Raw genomic sequence first — 17,396 nt, 5'->3', positions numbered from 1 at the left:
TTCTGGCATCAAAAGAAGGAAGCTGTTGCTCTTTACCTGCTTCCCACACTCTTGCTGGCAAGTGCATTCCATCACTGGTGCCAGAGCCTACTTCTTCAAGATCCTGGCTTATACTGAAGACCAGCTGAGACATCCAGCCTCATGAACTAAACAGTTATTGGATTATTGGAATTTCTATTGGTAGACAGTCATTGCACTAGAAGGACATACATGTAAATCCTTCTAATAAAATCAGTTCACACACACACACACACACACGCATGCACACACACACGCACACATACACACTATAAGTTTTGTTCCTCTAGAGAATTATGGCAAATGCAAAAATATAATTTTAAATATGAATACATATTGTGCATTTGACATGTAGAAATATTATGCAAAGATTATCAGGGCTAAATGTTCAGAGGCTACCTCTATTGTCTGGCAAGCAAAGAATTACACAACCAATATTTGAACTTGGGAGTCTTTTGTGACCTGAAATTAACAGGCTAGGTTTAAGGCAGAAAGAAAGTAGAACAATGTACAGGGCATGATTCTGAATTCAGGTTTCTGAATTGCTCATGGGATTGATGGTTAATACATTATGGCTAATAGCTTCCAGATATATGGTAACCTGCTTTTAGACTAGCCTGGTGGGTTTTACAACAGAGCAATTGAGCCTAGACTCATCCAACACATGTGTTACATACACACACACACACACACACACACACACACACACACACTTAAACTTTAGAGGGTTTCTAATAATGGAAATTATGTGAGAATAGTCAATAACAATGTTAACATATAATCAACGATTGTTGAAGATATATATTTTTTAATTTTTTGTATGTATACACACATGTATATGTTCCTGTGTGTGATCATCTCCAAGTGGCATCTACTCAGAAGGTTAATTTTGTTTAATTGAAATTGACAGTGTGTTGTTGGGGCTTTGTGACTTTGGGTATCTTTCTCTTGTGTCCCCCATCTTATTTTTTGAGACAGGATCTCCCTCTAAACTTGGAATTCACTCATTCAGAATGACTAGATAGCCAGAAAGCTTCTGGGATTCTCCTCTTTGTAACTCCCAGTACTGGAGTTATAGTATACTGGGGTATAGACAGATGCTCTGGGTGATCTGAATTCAGGTCTAATGCTTGTGTGGGAAACACTCTGTCAACTGTGCAAATTCTATCGTCACCAGGATCTGGTTATGTTGTTTACTGTTTTTGTTTACTTTTTTTTTCCTTTAGGAATATGTTACTAGGATAACAGTGGGCAAACAAGCAGAGAGTCATGTTTCCTCTTAAAATATGAAGGATGATTTTTGGATCTTTTCATTGAAGTATGAGGCCAGCTTTATACTGTTTTCATCTTTATTTTTATCTATATGGGTATTTTGCCTGCAATGTATGTCTGTGCACTACATATGCACAATGCCCATGAGGCCAGAGAGAGTGCTGAATCTCTTGGAGCTGGAGTTACAGATGTTTGTGAGCCACCATGTGGGTGCTGGGAGTCAAACCTGAGTCCTCTGGAAGAACAGCCAGTGCTCTTAACCTCTGAGCTATATCCCCAGCTCCCCAACTTTAGGTTCTGACAGATTTATACAGTTAAGAAGTTTCCTAGTAAGAGAAGCCATGAAATCTTAGGAAGGGTGGATGTACTCCGAGGGCTAAGCACTGTTCAATTGAAACTGACTTGTGGCAGGAGTTTCATGACTTTTGAGCTCGGGGATCTCTGTAAATACAGCTCTGTGCTTTCATTCCATGCTTCACAGACATTTTCTTCGTGTGCTGAACTCTTGTGCTTTACCTCACCTTCCTGATACCGCGTCTAGTCAGGGTAAATGCTAAGGTAGTTCTAGCTGAAGAGGTAAGTCCAGAAGCGAATCATTGGCAAACAGGATGACATTTCCTACCCCTGTGTTCTGGAAACAAGTAGTAGGTGCCAACTTAAATTCCTCAGGACAGGTTTCAAGAGATGTTTTTCTTTCTGCTCCTAGTGCAGTGACTGGTTTCATAAAGAGAGGCTCTGCTGTTAGACAAACAACAAAAAGAACAAAACAACAACAATCAAAACACCAAGAGCTGGAAAGATGGCATTAAAGAACTCGTGTTTTCAGAAGAGGTTAGCTATGTCCCATAGAATAAAGGCGTTGGTGTAAACCCAAAAGGTTGACTATTTTGTCGGCCTTTCCTGATAGGCTTAGGGAAAAACATGAGTGAAGCCCCAGTGTAGATATGTGTTTTTACTAATTTAAGTCTTAATCAAATAAAAAGGGCACTGTTTTCCCCCTAAAGAATGTCCCCACATTTAATATTAGGAGATAGCAGGATGGTCTTGTCACACCAGCCGTGATATTTATAGCTGTAGCCATCAGGAATCCCCTGCACCACTCTTGAGTGAATAATGAGGACCTGATATAGCTCTTTCAAAGAGATTATTAGAAAGTATTCCTGTCTTCTTTTAATCTATTGCTTTATTTATCTCATGTTAAAAGATCTTTAGAAACCGTTTTTGTCATTAATAGACAAATTCCATCTTACAGATACATCCATTGGTTGCCAAGAATAAATCTGATCAGATTAAAGGATAACCATTTAAGAACATTCATTCAAATATTAAATGCTAAGGGACGTGCATTGTTAAAGATCCTGCATTTCCAGGACTATTATCATCATTTTCTTGATGGAAGACACTAAATGAGACCTCAAATTGTAGATGGCTCCTCTTCTAGTGCGACTAGAAAACTAAAAGAACATAAAATGAATGTATTATCTGAGAAATAGGTCCAGGGAGCTCTTCGAGGATCAATGCAGACGCTTTGAAATGACAGATCACCATGGGTCCCTTTGCGCATAAGAAAGGCTCATCATACAGAAATTATTGTAGGAGTAAATCTCAAATGAATTTTTAAATACGCAAAATGTGACAAAAATATTTCCCTTATCCGTGAAGTGTTTCTCAGAGAGATAGAAGTTAATTTGTATCCTCATCAGAACTATTTTCCATGCAGTTAACGTCATAAATAGACCCATTCTGTTTTCACGAGAGACAATATTGGAAAGATAGGTAGATAGATGGATGGATAGAGAGATAGATAGGAAGGTAGGTAGGTAGGTAGATAGATAGATAGATAGATAGATAGATAGATAGATAGATAGATAACTGACTTTGACAAAGTATCTGGACAGACTATAAGACTCTTGAAGGCAGGGGATCTATTCACCTCACACTCCATTATCAAAGCCTTTGAGATGAACCGGCAAATGTCATTATTTAATAAATGCCAATCATGCAACTTAAATTTCAACAAAGCAGTTTTCTAATCTGGTAGAGAATCTATAATCCCCACACGTGATTAGTTCCAAAATCACTTTGAGGGAGATTGTAACTTAAAGTGTATTTCTAGCCACAAAAGCTATGAATAGTGCTGGGGTTAGTGGGCCAGCCCAGCAAAGTCAGGTAAATCTGAGTTCTACATCTACAATGTAGGAGAAACATTGCATGTTTAAAATGAGCAAGGAGCAGGGAAAACAGTGCAGATTGAAGAAACAAAAAGAGAAAGAATTAAAAATTAAATAAAGGCTCAAAGTTTTAGTCTCCCTGCACTGAAAGAGAAATGGAGTCATGAATAAGAAGAGACGGCAGTAACTGATGAGCATGTTTGTATGGGGGCAGTGTGTGTGTGTGTGTATGCATGCTGTGTGTGTGTATGCATGCTGTGTGTGTTTATGCATCTGTTTGCCTCTCTCTCTCTCTCTCTCTCTCTCTCTCTCTCTCTCTCTCTCTCTCTCTCTTTCTCTGTATGTTAATACCTGGGTGCCTGCAGGTGCCCAAAGGGGCAGGAGAGGGAGTTGGGTCCTCCACAGCTGGATTTATAGGAGGTTGTGAGATGCCCAGTGTGGACGCTGAAATGCCAACCAATTGTGGTCCTTTGCAAGATCAGAGAGCCACTTTTAACCACTAATCCATCTCTCCAGGTCCCAAAAAGAATGATTTGAAAATGTAGGCAATTTCCCTCGTTAGCATAATTTAGTTTATTAATTATAATAATATGATAATATTATATAATGATAAATTGTTAATGATAATAATGATGATAAGGTGTTAATTTTCATGCACCATTTTAATGCTCTTCAGCCAGGGTTAGGTGATTTTATTTTTTTAGAGTACAAAAGTGAATTGGTAAGGCGTTATGAAAAATCACGTACACTAAATAAAGATAAAAATATGGTCCAACATAGTAATCAAATCTCCTTGTGCTCTAGGTACTGAGCATTCAAATGCAGATGAAAACACAGTAAAAAAAAATACTCTCAATCAACTCCTGTAGGAGGAGGAAGCAAGTGCCTATCAAACAAAATGTAGCAGCCATTACAAAGACTGTAAAAGAAATAACCCCACACATGTGGGAAGGAGGCCAGAGTCTCTTGAATGCATTTGGAAAAAAGAAAACAACAACAAAAAACAGGTACTTTGTGGGCAGGTGGAGAGAGTAAGAACAGTTCAGGTCCAAGAAGCAGGGTGAGCCAATTGAAGTGCACAGTGGTAAGGATGAATTGGAGGGGATAGAATGCCGTGGGAATCCAGAGGAAGGCGACCGCCTGCTTTCATGATTCTAATGGGAAACAACCTCCCATGCCTTCCTCCTGCCTGCTACAGAAAATTGCAAAGCTGAGGTGATGTTTGGGAAAGGAAGAGCTTGACCAAAAGGCATTTTATAAATGCCACTCTGGAGATAGGGATAGATGGTGTGGAAGAAGTAACTATTCGCAAACACAGTGACGCAGGCACCTCAGATCCATGGGATGTGGGAGGAAATAGCGGGGTTCACAGTCGAAACTCAGGAGAGCCATTTAGCTCGCACGTGTCTTTATGAACGGCCTAAAACTTAAACTTATAATAGTTTCAGATAGGATTAGCTACTCAGTTGTTAAGATTCAAAGTCAAGATTGAATTGTTAAAATATACCAAAGATTTTGTGACCTTGTTTTTAACATTTCTTTAAGTCTTTTTTGTTTGTTTGTTTGTTTGTTTTTGTTTTTGGAGACAGGGTTTCTCTGTAGCTTTGGAGCCTGTCCTGGAACTAGCTCTTGTAAACCAGGCTGGTCTCGAGCCCACAGAGATCCGCCTGCTTCTGCCTCCCAAGTGCTAGGATTAAAGGCGTGCACCACCACCATCTGGCTATTTCTTTAAGTCTTAATGCACAGGGATCTTCAATAATGAAAAGGATGCAATAAGTTAAAGAACAGAATGAGGGGCTGGCATATGTAGTCCAGTGGTAGAGAGGCTGTCTAGTATAACCTGAGCTCCATCTCTAATAATGTAAAGAAAGAAAAATGAAAAAGAAAAACAGTAAAGGAAAGAGCGGTGGGAGAACTGCAAAGATGATGACTGGATGGTCCCATGGATAAAGTACCTGTCTTGTAAGCATGAAGATAGGACTTTGCCTGCCCAGAATTCACATAAAAGCGTGGCAGGTGTGATGGCCACCTGTGACCACAGTACTAGAGAGACACAGAGAGGTAAGAGATCCCCAGGGCAAACTGGATGGCCAGAATCAGTGAACTCTGACTTCCAGTAACAAACCCTACCTTAGTAAATAAAATGGAAAGTTATGGGGGAATACATATTGTCAACTCTGGGCCTCCACTCTTGTCCGCACAAGCACACATGTCAACGTAATTCAGGAACACTTTTCATGAACACGTGGCGTGTACACACACACACACACACACACACACAAACACACACACACAGACAGGAAGGAAGAGATGGAGGGAGAGAAGAAAAGGGAGGGAGAGAAAGAAAACTCTGCAGTGGACAGTTTGCCACATCTGTTCCTGCCCGCCTTTCAGGTTTTGCCCCTTGATGAGCAGATAGGTGTGTGTTTGTCTCTCTCCTCATAAGGATTTTGTGTTTGCAAGTTGGAGAATGAGAATTTGGGTGAATCTAAACTTGATTTAATAATTTGTTCATATGGCCAAAAGTTCCAGATTGGCACTATTTAGTAAGAGATAGTCTGATTCTCTCAATCACTCGCGTTTTCTTACATTGAAGACTGGATTTGAGAAATGACCCTGGGGGAACTGGTTTTAAACTAGATTATTGAAAGTGCTCCCTTTTATACTTCTGTCTCTAATAGTATCTTTTAGAAATACTTTATAAAAAGACTCAAGCCTTCTTCTGAAGACCACTTGAAGATGCCTAACAGTATAGAAAGAAGTTTGCTTTTAATTTTTGCTGTTTAAGCATAAGAATCATTAAGGGCTAGACATGTGAAAAAGTTATTTAATATTTATTTCCCCTCAAGTAATCAGAGCATAACTACGTTGGTTAATCATGTAAAAATAACACAGAATAAAGAGAGTTAACTTCAAAGTTTTTAAATGTTAATTCATTATATGTAGTTGTTTATTGCTAAAAAGATTATGAGGTGTCTAAACTTATTATTTATAACTCAACAAAGATCTGTAAATCTTGTGTTAAAAATGAAACACACAAACACCTACAGGACAAAGTGACTTGGTTTTAAGGCCAAACTTGATTGAAATAAGATATCACAATTTAGTCTTGTATACATTTGGACTCTAAATCTAATTTATGCCTTCTGATCTCAGTTGCCCTTGACACGCAGAAAAGCACAAAAATATATCTCTCTCAGAAAGCAAACACATTTTCCTTTTAGTGTGTGACTAGATCTTTATCCGTGTGGGAGAAAGTGATAAAAATGATAGAAGAATCAGAGCACTGAGATGAAGGCAGGCAGTCGTCGTATTTTTAAAGTTAGCAGTTTCACAGAAGCCAAGGACACAGAAAACCCTTTCTCTTCTGAGAAAACTCACATCCATGTCCTCTTAGCCTTCTGGAAGGATTCCTTGTTTTCCCTCCTCTGCCTGTACACTGGACCTGACTTACCAGCATGGTGCTAGGTGTGTACCAAGCTGTAATACTGATGGCAACAGCTAGTGTTCTAGGGAGCTGGAGGGGCTCTTCGGACTCATGATGGTGTGGGTCTGAAGTGTGCCCTCAAGGTTTATGTCCTGGAGGCTTGATCCCCAAGCAATGGTGCTATTTGGAGAGCTTTTAGAAATTTTGGAAATTAGGTTTTAGTGATAGGAAGTAGGTAGCTTGGGTATATACCATTAGGGACCACATCTTGTCCCATACCCCTTTCTGTTTTCTGCCTCTAGCTAGCCCTGTGTTGCTCGATGGCAAACAGTCTCTGCAACGTGCTCCCCCCCCCCACCACGATGTGCTGCCTGCTACAGGCCAGAAACATGGAACCAAGTGACCACGTACTGAACCCCCTAATCCAGGGCCTCTCCTCCCGCTTAAGCTACTTTGCTCCGAGATTTGGTCTCAGTGATCTAAAACCAACGATTGCTGGATTGCATTTAGCACAGTCCTGACAATTGGTACTGTTATATGATGCAGGATGTGAAATTGGTCACAACTACTCATGGAGTGAGTAGTCCAGGGGTGACTGTCAACTTGCTTTATAGGGTGCAGTGGGCTCCTTCAGCAGGTGTCCTTCTTGACCTAGAGTTCCTACCAGAAAGTTGTTCTAGGAAGAAACATTAGCATAGCAATGCTGCTGTTCTTTAGTGTACGAATGCATTCTCTTCATTGATAGGTGATGTATTTTTAGGCACGGGTAGGGGTTATTGGTAAGAGAGTTGTACTGACAAGTATTCTGCCTCATTCATTTAAATATTATTTATTTATATTAATACCACAGACTCCTTGCTTCTTGGACAGGAGTTACAAAAACTTGGTTATTAAGGCTGACATCTAACCACCGTGTAAACCAAACACGTGGCACTAAAGTTTAATCCAGTAATTGCATTTCTTTTTGTTTATTTATTTTTATATTTTATAAACACTGAGGTCAATACTTTTCTTGTTTATTTTAGACCCCAAGCCCATTAGTCTACAGAACAACTCACTGAGCCTTCCTCAACACACTGTTTTCAACTCCACAAACTCGAAAGTCTGGAGCCTCCCAAATGGTTGCAGTGCCAAAAGCTGTGTTAGGAACAGGCAGCCATTTTCCTGCTCTTGCTGCTGTCTTTACTGGCCTCTTTTTTTTTTCTTTCGTTTCTTTGCTCATGGGATAGTAATTGACTGGAAAAAGACAAGCAGAATTTGGTGTCTAATGATAAATATTCTCTACGTACATATTGGGCATCTTTCATCTTGCTGGGAAGAGATGATTTGTTTGTGGACATTCAACTTAAGGGTATTTTTAATGACAGGTTCCCCACAACACAAAACCACAGAGACTCTTTATGCCCCAAATCATTCCATGTCTAAAAATTTCTCCTTCTGTGTAGCATTTGCTAACCTCACCCCATCTTAACCCATGCAGAAATCTCGTTCTGAGTAGAGGTTCTCTATGACAACCCTTACGATAAATTATCTCAACGATTGGTACTAGAACAGTACCAATTAGAATTAGTACCAGTAGAAATGGGACCATTTTCCAGAGTCAGTTACATTCAGATATTTCCCCAAATTAGATCCCTGGCATTCCTTTCTCCCTTTTTAGCATTGCTCCGGTGCTACATCTTTTCCCTGGCTGGGATATTGCCAACTTCAAGAATTTAGTGCATTAAGAACTATTTGCGGAGGTGAATGTGGGGTTTTCACTATGAAATAAGCAGGAGTAGCCTGTCTTTAATGTAATTTTGACAAAAAGACATGAGAGGAATTTGTCTCAGCTCCCTGTGCTATGGAGTGCCCTGGAAATTCCCTTGATGTTTATTATAGTGCAACACCTTCTCTGGCTTTGAAAACACTCAATTTTCTTAATTTAGTTTCATTTTACCTTTTTATTTTACCCTCAATATATTGGCATTGTCTTCCACAAAGTAGATGCCTAGTATTTTATACTGTGGTCTTCATTGGGAAGTCCTTCTTATAACTGATGCTGGAGCTGCCTATAGTCTATCTGCTGTGCCACCATCCTCTCTGCCTGCCAAACAGGAAATCTGCCATTTTGTCCATTCCTGTATTTCACAAAATTCTGGAAATTTCTTGAACTTTCTCAACTATAGGTTCCACTTTAATACTAATACCATTTTACACCTTCTCTCCTAGTCATTTCCAATTTTTAATGCTTTATAAGAAGCACGAGAGAATTTCCTTATTTCCTGATTCTTACTCTTAGTCTTAGAAGATTTAGTAAGTCTTTGGAAAAATACAAGAAATTGGCTTTTAAGTTTAAATACAATCCACACTTCATATTCTGGGGGAGTCCAATCTGCCATCTTTCATATTTTGTTTATTTATTTATTTGGTATTTTGAGACAGCGTTTCTCTGTAGCTTTGGTGCCTGTCCTGAAACTAGCTCTTGTAGACCAGGCTGGCCTCGAACTCACAGATATCCACCTGCCTCTGCCTCCCAAATGTTGGGATTAAAGACATGCACCACCACTGCCTGGCCTGTCTTTCATTTTTGTTTAGACTTATAAACTGTTGCCAAACAAGACATCCCAGACATTAGAGTTTGTCCACTCATTTTATTCCTTCAGCTATTTCTTGCGCACCCTGTTTTAGATACGGAGCTATAATAGAGTGAACAAGAGAGAAAGCAGTCATGCAAATGAAAATCAAACCAAAATACCAGATAAAAGTACACTGTGAGATGGGGTAAAAATGACCTCTTAGCTACTTTATATTCAGCCATGAATGAATTATGCTAAGAGCCAAGTGACAAAGACAGTGGCAAACCAAGTTGGAGGGGAAGACCATTGCAGCCTTGCTAAAAACAACAGGTAAGACTGTGTATCAGAAGAATGTAGTCAAAGCCAGAGAGCCTGATACATAGTGCGGAATGATGGAATGGTAAAAACTGAGATCAAAGAAGTCGCACGATCAGGTTACACAGGAGGAAACAAAACCTTCCTAGAGGGTTTTTAGCCATGAAGAGATATGAGCCGATTTGTTTCTTCATGAACCCTTTCTGGCCCCTTTGTGGAAAACAGATCATAGAGAGGCAAGAAGAGACGATGCAGGAGCTGTTTTGGTAACTCCATAGGTGATGATGGTTTAGGCAGGCAGTAGAATCAATGGACACAAATAGACACATGCTGCAGACATTGTAGTAGTCTAAGTGGAGCATTTAATACATTGAATGTAGTGGTGAAAGTATTCAAAGAGAATTCCTAAATTTCTAATATGAACACCAAGCCTGACCCAGTATTATCCTCTACTGATTTAAAGATTGGAGGGACATAGATTTGGATAACGGGCTGACAAAAGTACACATGGCATATGATGTGGCTGACTAGACACATGTTGTGTCCAGGCTGCAGAAGACCAAGAATAAGAGATTAAGAAATGTAGACACCTTTTTGAATGGTAACACAGAAAACATACTCTATGGGCTGAAGAGATGGCTTAGAGGTTAAGAATGGGTACTGTTCTTGCTGAGTACCCAGTTCAGTACCCAGCACCATGTTGGGTGGCTCACAATAGTCTGTAACTCCAGTTTTAAGGATCCAGCAGTCAAGGGTGGCATGGCATACTGGCAATCCCAACACTTGGGAGGCTGAGGCAGGGATGAAGCCAAATGATGCCGTGGAATATATCTTTTTCTAAGGAACTGAATTTTGAACCAGCAGTATCTATTTCCAAAGCAGCTACTCTTTCTTTTAAAATAATTTACTTTTAAGAATAGTGACAGGAAGCAGCCAACAGTGGTTTTTGCCTTAGTCAGTCGTGGGCATGATCACCAAATAGGAAGCAAATCAGTCACTGTGTGTGAACTAATATCTTGAAGAAACAGAGTTATTGATTTGTGCCAGAGTGGCAAACTTGGGAACTGATAATCAGTACACTGGCAGATTTCTTAAAGGAGATCAGTACTTCACCATTGGAGTCTTCGGAGAACGATGGAGACAGAAGAGAAGCCAAAGTATGAGTTAATTTGTTCATTTTCCTCTTCCCTTTCTCACTCATTCTGCCTCTTTTCCTTCTATATTTTCCGTGCTAAGTATTCTGGATTTCTTAAGAAGATTGCAATCCTTTAACTTTAACAATCTACATGGAAGACAAGTACCTGGAGACCCTGGGCATCATCTGAACACAATGCATGAATTAGAAGAATATCTGTGAAGTGTTTGAAGGTGTAGAGACTTTGTGTTGCTCCACAAGGGTTAGGACAGTCTCTCTGGGAAAAACAAACAGAAGTTTGGTAGGTGGATAAGCAGTACTTGGTGCAGAAGAAAATCTATGCAACATATATGATTACCTCTATTCTTAAAGCCACACTATTAATAGTACCTAGGATATTCTTATGTGACTGTGACCCTGTTAAGAGTTTTCATGATTTAATGTGCTTACTTGTAGGGCTACTCTACATGGTAGCTTTCAGTTTCTCTTATTTTCTAAGAAAGTGAGTTCCAAGTGTACAAATGTCTGTGCCAATGAAGTACTGTATGTTTGGTAAGTTGTGATCCTTTTGCTATATTTGTATCTGAAAGGTGTGATGGAAAATGTCTGGAGAGGAGGCTAGAACCCCCATCAAGACTTTAAGAAACATCAGATTGCATAATTAGCAGGAAAATATGTCTCTTTCTATTCAGTCATCTATTGAATATGTTATGTGAAAAAAATTAAACATCAAAAAGAAATCTTACACAGATTGAGTAAAAACGAGTTTAAAAGAAGAAAAAGAGAGAGCAGAAAATGAGACTGAGTTAGGAATAAGGCCAGCTGAGAAGCCATCTCTTAATCTTGGCGGATCCTGGAGCTACGTCTTTCTATAGAAGTTAAAGAACCAGGTTAAGAGACAGGGCCATTGTTACCTCCAAGTGGGCTGAAATTACATCCACTAGAAAGGCCTTGCTGTTCCACAATGTTTTTAAGTCATTTAATCAGATGAATGACTGGATGATAGAAGTCCTTTAGTCTTTGTTCTTATAGAATATTTGATGAAATTTAAAACTTGAAAAAAAATATAAAGGAGATGCAACCAGACACCCCTCTTAATCAGACACAATACTAATAAATCACTCATATGATGTCTATTTAATAGTTCTATTGCCTGAAGGTTTCCAGGAAGGCTTAAGGAATCTGTGTGAGTCTAACTAAATAAGTAACTTGATGGGTTGTCTTGTTACATTTAAACCAATTAAAAGTGTAGTCACCTAACAAATACATTAACTTGTGCTGTTTAAAGTCTGCTGTGTAGCCCTTCCTTTTGACAGTGATTAGCTTGTGGGGGTGAGGGTGTGTTAAGGCTACTGTAAGTTTTTAAGACTCCAATTGCCACAAAACAGTCTCGACTATAAGGGAGTTTTAATTAAGTATATGCAGTGTCTGTAAGATTACTTAATAGGTCTGGTGGAGTGTTCTCTAGCTTGCCCAAAGCTTCAGGCTTGATCCCCCACTTCTCATGGGTAGTCACTGATTTAGTAGCAAGCTTACAAAGAGAGAAGTTAGAATGTAGTCTATGGACAACTTGATTACTATATTAAAAGATTGTTCTAATCTATGGTAAACTTCAGTGTCTGTAATCTGATTTTTCCTCTGTAGATACAGTAATAGGGGAAATGGTCTATATTGAATTCATGTTTCTCAGAACATAATTAATCCCTGTGTACAGAGTAAAAGTTAATAAAAGCTGCACATGATCTAGAAATGTTCCCGAGAGCTTTGTTGATGGAGCCTTAAAAACCAAGAGAGTGTGGAGAGTCTACAGCCCTGCTATCAGGCCTAAAGGGCACCGGTTCCTCATGACTGGGCTGTCTGAGTAACAAAGACTAGTAATTGGTCAGGGATGGGAGTTTGTATGATTCTGGGGAGCTATCAAGTGCTCTAACAAATCTGTGATTTGGGGCAGTAGAAGGTGAGCCCTCTTGAGAATGGGGTAAGTGATCGATTCCTACCTGAAGGTACCAAGCTCAGAGTCTGTAAGAGCTTTTAACGAGTCGTTAAAAGGAGAGCAGTTAAAATCGTAGTGGGCTGTCTTGCATGCAAAAATATCACCGCCAGACCTTTTCTGGTTTGTATTTTTAGCGAGCAATACAGAATGAAGCCCTGACCCATAGAAATGAAGACGGTTAACTATGCCGAAGGTGGTAAGAATGGTCTCCTACCTAGCTGCTCCCCTCAACTCTGCCTGTCCCCAGCATCTTATTCAGATCTATCTGTTTAGAATCTTTGCTTGTATCTTGAGACCATGTTCCCCCAAACTTTAGCAACATAATGTGGAAGATAGATACATGAAGATATCAGAGAGCATTAGAATATAACTCATGAAGTTGAATAAGTTTCATCATAATAAAATCTAATGACATGATTCTGAGACACTAGCATTCTTATGGCTTTTACTGTTTCCAAGGTTTTCTGAGTTAATAAAACATAATAAACTTTGAAAGATTTAAATTTTACAAAGCCATAACTACATTTTCAATGAGTGTTTTTAAAGCTTCTCAGGAAATCTCATCAAAGTATATACTTGGAAAGTGAAAATTGGGTTCTGTAATGGCTGAGAGATAAGATTTTTATTTAGGAAGAAGTGTTTTTAAAGTTGTCCTACTCACTGGAAAGGATCACCCCCAAGTTACAGAGGCAAAAATTCTTCATATCCTTACTGAACTCTGTGTGTGTGTGTGTGTGTGTGTGTGTGTGTGTGTGTGTGAGAGAGAGAGAGAGAGAGAGAGAGAGAGAGAGAGAGAGAGAGAGAGAGAGAGAGAATTCTTTGGTTGTGGTTGAAAGTCCGTGTCAGTTGTACACTGTGTTCCACTCACCTCCACAGTCCAATCATCTATGCTCACATGTGAGCAGAATGGTTATGTCTAGGAGTGACACAGGGCAACATGGTCACTGACAACCTGCTAAAATACCTTTTATATGGAAGGCCAGAATCCTGGAACGTTTGTGAACTGCCTCCTCATATGCAACCATAGGTAAAGTCATCTCTGGATTTCCCCAATGTACTGTGACCTAATTTATTAGATGAATGGGTCTGTTAGAAATGTTCGTTTCCACTGACAAATTTATCTCCAACAGAATGCTGCACAGGGGGCAGTCCTTGCTTTTCATCACTTTCAGATTTCCACCAATGTCTGGAGGAACTAAAGGTATTTAGCCTCAGGGTGACATATGAACCAATTTTGAATGTTTTGTGGACTGTTATGCAGAGTGGTATTATACTTGTCTTCCAAAGCCACACGTGCGAAACAAAAACTAGACGGTCATAGCTACTGCACGATGGAAAATACTGTCTCAGAGGGCATGGCCTCTAATCCCCTCCCCAATGATAATTAATTTCTTGGCCTTTCAGGAAGTCATGTGTCAGAGTGAACTCGGAGAAGGCTTTGAGGAGAAAGCTCCCCGCCTTCAAACCTCTAACAATCAGTAATGAGTATGTAGAAAATTAGTTTTGAACTTAATTTTTGGCACAAAATATGAGAGGCATTTTGTTGGACGCAAAATATATGTTGATGTTTTTATAAATTAAAATTTGCATTACTTTGTCTCCTTTTGAAGATCTTAATGGGAATAAATGTGAAAAGCTTCTAAGAGATTGAGTTCTAGTAAGGTTGTAGTTGAGTTTGGAATAATAAATGTTGTCTTCTAGACACATTTTTGAGTCACATATGGTCTTAAATTTATTTTCTTATCTCTTATTGGGCAAAGTTTAATTTATAAAAATTCATAGACTAGAATAAAGAATCCTTATCTGTTAATCACATATGTTTAATAATTATTAATTAAGTATTGTTGTTACATATTTATGTATGCACAAATATGTATAAATACAACCTGCTAATTAAAGGGGCTATCAATTAGAAAGTAGGAAGCCATGAGAAGGGTCAAGGGAGGGTAGAAGGAAGGAACTGGAGGAAGAAAAGAAAAAAGGGAACATATGTAGTTCTATTTCAATTAAAACACATAATTAGTCCTCACAAGGCATTTCATTAAATAATGTGAACTTCACAAAATAATTACTAATTTATGACACAGAATAACATTCCTGTAATGATGCTCATATCCTAAGCTTGAACTTGTGGATGTAGAAAGCTATGTGATTAATTAAAAGAAACTAAGGTTAAAGGTGGCATTTAAGTTGCTATGCAAGTTGCCCTTAGGCTGTGAAGATTCTCCCTCTCCTCCATGTCAGACCACACTAACCCTTGAATGTGCACTTGGGAGGCTGAAAAGAGAGAACAGTTGTACAGTTGACAAGTGACATGGCTTGATTTTCTGCTCTAAAGGTGGAGGGGTGGGCCCTAAGCCAAGGAATGTGGAAATCTTACAGAAGCTGGGAAAGCAAAGATAAGGCCTCTCCTCTTAGAGTCCTCTAAGGAATGCTAGCCACCCCCCCTTTCCAGTTCAAGGAAACACATTTCAGGCTTTTGGTCTTCAGAAATGGGAGAGAATAAATTTGTATTGTTTTAAGCTATTAAATTTGTGGTAAATTTTACAGGAAAGACCGAATCATCCGTACCATTATAGATAGCAACTTCATTGGGTCCGTTTTAGGTAAAAGGAGTGTTTATAAACTTAGCCAAGGAAGAAGCAATTTAATTCCTCAGGCTTTGCCTATTATGCCCGAATAACCGTGAGATTTGAATACATACTACCAAAAGTCAGATTACTGAAACTGCTATTTTTACTGTTGTTAAAGATTGCTTGCTTATATTATTGAAACTGTGGCCCATATCTCTTGGTACCATTTGTATTTTACTGCTTATCTCTACTTCTTAAATTACAAAATAGGAAGTCTAGGTTACTTCAATGTATACACTGTGATTTATCTTATAGGATTTCCGTTATATGCTATTTATGATCCAAGTTGAACAAGAAAAGCAAATACTGGGGCAAGAAAAAAGGGCTTCTACAAAAACTGGTGAGATTATTTATACTGATGGAGATATTGTTCTTTCATAAAAACCAATTAAAATCTGTGATCATTCTTTCCAATCATTCTTTAAATTCCCATTTATATTCATAGGTTCTTTTTCTCCTCTAGTATTTATAAATAATGCATTTAACCAGAGCCCCAAACAAACCAGTCATTCGACCAACGGAATGGCCCACTCTACAAACATGGAAAAACAAAATAAAATAAAACAAAAACCAAGGAATTAAAATTTATCAGGAGTCATTTTGAACATCAGCACAAATGACTTGAACAAAATTCCTCATTTTTAGTATTTTTATCCGACTAGTGTCACAACAAAGGGCAAAAGAGTAAAATGTCTTAGATGACGAATGTCGGCCATCCCAATGGGCCACTTTTAAGTCTGAAGGCTGTCAGCCATTGGAGGTAGATCCAATGGCATGCACGGATTATATTCTTTGGGAAGTTGCAGGAGAAATTCCTCAGCACTTGTTTTGAAAGTGATAGCACCAGGTAGAGCATACACACTCAATTTCAGAACACAGGAGGCTGAGGCAGGAGGATTTCAGTTTCCACGGCAACGTGTGCCACATAGCAAGTTCCAGGCTATCCTGAGTTATATAGTGAGACACTGTCTCAAAGGAGACAGTCCCCACTTCCTTTTCCTGATCTCCTCCTCCTCCTCCTCCTCCTCCTCCTCCTCCTCCTCCTCCTCCTCCTCCTTTTCTCTCTTTATGTTCACTGGGTTCATCTTTCTATCCAGACCCCACTATTTTCCAGTTCCTGAATCATCTTCCATCAACTTTACTTTTCTAAAATGCCTAATGAGTTTTATTGGCATTCTAATTTGTGGTAGCTGTGTATGTGTGTCTGTGTGTGAATGTGTTTATGTATGTGCTTGTGTGTGAAGGTCAGGGATCAGCTTTGGGTTTTGTTCCTCAGTGGCAGCGCACTTAGCTTTTTATTAACATGGAACTTGCCAAACAGCCTGATCTGGCTGGCCCCAGGGATTCATCTTTCTTAGCCTACTGAGTTTTAGGATTACAAAAATACATGCCACCATGTCTGGCTTTTTCACGTAAGTTCTGAGAATTCAAACTCTAGTCCTTGTGTTTGTAAAAGAAGTACTTCTCTGACTGAGCTACCTATCTAGGGTCTCTGAGTCTTTCTAAATATCTCTTCAGTGGCAATCATCATTGTGTTACAGTTTTGAAGTGTTTCCTCTGGTGACTAGTTTGGACCATGCTTTAGACAATGATATTTAAACAATATGTGCTGTAAGAGTTGTTGAAATGAACTCAGTGACTTTGGATCAAGATTGTCTTAAGAATTGCTTTGTATACCTTAAAATAAGTCCTTTTAAAAATTCTTAAAATTGTGTTTTCATTTTCTTTAGGCTCAAAGTAGACTTTCTGACTGAAAAAAAAAAACTTTGGAAATAGCCATACAATTAGAAACAAAACAAGCCTTGATCAAGAGACCTAAGCTCTTTTCAGGGTTAATAAGCACATTTACAAACACATATTAATATGGGAACTTT

Source organism: Alexandromys fortis, unplaced genomic scaffold (genome assembly GCF_014885135.2).
Source record: "Alexandromys fortis isolate MF-2015 unplaced genomic scaffold, M_Fortis_MF-2015_v1.1 scaffold_6, whole genome shotgun sequence".
Lineage (NCBI taxonomy): Eukaryota > Metazoa > Chordata > Mammalia > Rodentia > Cricetidae > Alexandromys > Alexandromys fortis.
This window is presented reverse-complemented; position numbering follows the sequence as displayed.